At 52.9% G+C, this 3,241-nt stretch overlaps 1 pseudogene; it reads left to right on the top strand.

Moving 5' to 3' along the window:
- The first annotated feature begins 307 nt into the window (after positions 1-307).
- LOC144512972 (fidgetin pseudogene) lies at positions 308-2,563 on the top strand (annotated as a pseudogene).
- The last annotated feature ends 678 nt before the right edge of the window (positions 2,564-3,241 follow it).

The raw sequence follows: 3,241 nt of genomic DNA, 5'->3' as shown, positions 1-3,241 counted from the left end.
TTCCCTCTGTACCGCACTATACCTGCCTTCCTATGATCTGTAGAAATTAACAATTCATGTGCAGTTAGACACAAAACCCTTTCATATGTATCAGGAAGAAAAATAAATAAATAAAAAAAATAATATATATATATATATATATATATATATATATATATATATATATATATATATATCTCACCTTTTTAATTGACCATACTCCATCCCAGGCAATTTGAAGGTGTTGTCCTATTAATTATTGCTAAAATGATTTTAGCACGTCAATGTGTTCACGTGCGGTTATCTGTCTCCGTTTCTCTCAGGCTTGAAGATGCAGTGGACCCCCGAGCACAGCCAGTGGGCCGAACAGCATTTCGACATTTCCTCCACCACGCGCTCACCAGCCCACAAGGCTGAGGCCTACAGGGCGGTACCTGGCCACCTGCAGCGCTCGGCCACCTACCAGTACGCCTGGGCCAATGACGACATCTCAGCCCTCACGGCTTCCAACCTGCTCAAGAAGTATGCCGAGAAGTATTCCGGCATTCTGGAGATGCCGGGCTCCTATTCTGAGGCCCCAGGTGTGATGAACGGACGGAAAGGTGAATCAGAGCCCTGGCAGGATGGCGTTTACCCCATGAGCTGCATCCCCGAGGGGGTTTCCGTCAGAAAGGGAGGGGTGGCGGCCGCCTCGGAGGTGGTGTCTGGCATGTGCAGCTCCCCGGGCCTGGCCTCCAGCACCCTGAGCGAGCCCAGCTACTCCAGCAGCAGCTGTGGGAGCCACTCTGCCACTGCCCTCCACTCCTCCATGGCCTCTCAGGAATATGGCCCTCCATACAGCAGCTCCTACCTGCACAGTAGTTACAGCTCCCAGTCTGCCCCCGCCCCAGCACTACCCTCCCCACTGCACAGCTCTGGGCTCCTGCAGCCGCCCCCTCCACCGCCCTCCCACCCCACTTTAGTCCCAGCTTACAACGGAGGCTCCCCCAACTTGTCTAGTTATAATTACCCCCCAGCAGGATACCCAGCTCAGAGCTCAGTCGGGCCAGGATACAGCCCTGGGGGAGCACCCCCTCCATCCTCATATCTCCCCTCAGGCATCGCTGCACCTACACCCCTTCCCCCATCTTCTACTTTACCTGGATACCCATACCAGAGCCACAACCTGACCCCGATCGCCCCCACCCCTCTCAACAGTAGCTCCTCCAACTCACTGAAGAGGAAAGCCTTCTACATGACCGGCCAAGGAGAGATAGACTCCGCTTATGTTAACTTTGGCTATGGCCAGGCTCGGAGCTCGGCTGAGAGCCCCATGTACAGGATAGCAGACAGCAGCAGTGCAAACGGAGGCTCCAACAGCGTTAGCGGTGGTGGATTTGATAGAAGTGCTGAAAAGTCGTCTTTACCTTTTAATCCTCAGAAGCAGTCCACAATGTCCTCAGAGCAGAGGAAGTACAGCAACCAGGCAACAGGTGGGCCACTGACTCCGCCGGCCTATGTCACCTCCACCCTGGGGGGTTCCCGCTCAGCAGATTCCCTTGCCAGCTTCACCTCCCCTTCCCTCAGTGAGCAGGGTGCTGATGATCACCGTCTCCACCTCTCGCACTCAGCGCCAGGGCCTACCTCCTCCTCATCCACTTCCTCCTCCCGGCATGCTGAAGAGCAGCTGAAAACCAGTGACCCTCACCTCCTAGACATGGTTACCTCTGAAATCGTTCAGCAGGGGCCCCCAGTGGATTGGAGTGACATTGCAGGACTAGAACTGGCCAAGGCAACCCTGAAGGAGGAGGTCCTGTGGCCCATTCTGCGTCCGGACATGTTCAGCAGTTTAGGTCCAGCACCCCATTGCGTGTTGCTGTTTGGCCCCAGGGGCAGTGGCAGGACTTTGTTGGGTCGCTGCTTGGCCAGCCAGCTAGGGGCGCCTTTCCTCCAGCTCAACGGTTCCACGTTGGCCACCAAGTGGCTGGCAGAGGGAGAAAAAATTATCCGAGCATCCTTCCTGGTGGCGCGCTGCCGGCAGCCATCAGTACTGTTCATTAGTGAGGTGGACATGCTGCTGTCAGCCCACCTCAGTGAAGAGAGTCCCATCAACCGGTTGAAGGGGGAGCTACTTACCCAGTTGGACTCACTTCTCATGGGCTCAGGCGACGACGGCAACCAAGTGTTGGTGGTTTGCTCAACAAGCAGACCCCGGGACATGGACGAAGGGCTGCGCAGGTACTTTGCTCGGAGGGTCCTTGTGCCACTGCCGGATGGCGCGGCCCGACACCAGATCGTGAGCCAGCTCCTGGCTCAATCTCAGCACAAATACTGCATGAGCGAGGAGGAGCTGGCGCTGCTGGTCCAGCGTACCGAGGGTTTCTCTGGACTGGACCTGGCCAGACTCTGCCAAGAGGCCCTCGTAGGTCTGTTACATGTCTCTGCACAGGGCATGGACATGTCGGGTATGATGCCCAGGGGACAGGTCAGGCCCTTCACCTACCAGGACTTTGAGAGTGTCTTTTGTAAATTCCAATCCAGTATATCACAGAAAGAGATTGACACGTACACTGAGTGGAACAAAATGTACGGCTGCAGCCAGTGAAAGGATAGATTCCGCCCTTGAGAAAAAGAGGCATCCACAATTCCTCCCCTCAGGGCAGAAGCATTGTGCTGGAGGGAAAGGCACACAGAAGGCCAACACAAGCCCACTGAGATCTCACAAGCAGGGTTTAGACGCACCAAGAGACCTGGTTTGACGAGACAACTGGTAGTTTTGCAGTTAATGAGCAAGAATTTTAATTTGAATGCTTGACACTCCAGAAAGCCAGGCATTGTTTACACATTGAAAGCAAGTTGGCTTTAGAAGAGACGCCCCAGTGTCTGTGTATATATCGTTATGTTCTTGTTGTTGAGATTTAGTTGGCTATCCAAGTGCCTGAAGTGGTGCTTTCTGATTTTCTTTCTTTTGTTGTTTTTTTTTTGCCTCACAATCTACATTCATGGCATGAGCTGATGATTATTAAGAGCTTTAAAACTTCAGCGGTGAGTCTGAAAAACAGAGATTGACAGTTGCCATTGGTGGTGGTCAATCATTCTTTGTCTTGCTAAGAGCAGAAATCCATCAGGGCGGCAGTAGTCTGGGCCCTGACTCGCACTCATCTCTTCTGAACCTTTGTCTGCAAAACAAGCAAACGTAACAAACTAAACTCAGGAAAGCGTTTGTAAATTGTACAGTACCTCAAGATAGCTTGATGAAAAGCACTACGATCTGAGAGGAGAA

This window comes from Sander vitreus, chromosome 24 (assembly GCF_031162955.1).
Source record: "Sander vitreus isolate 19-12246 chromosome 24, sanVit1, whole genome shotgun sequence".
Taxonomy (NCBI): domain Eukaryota; kingdom Metazoa; phylum Chordata; class Actinopteri; order Perciformes; family Percidae; genus Sander; species Sander vitreus.
Note: the sequence above shows the minus strand (reverse complement) of the source record. Positions and strands in the feature narration are given on the sequence as shown.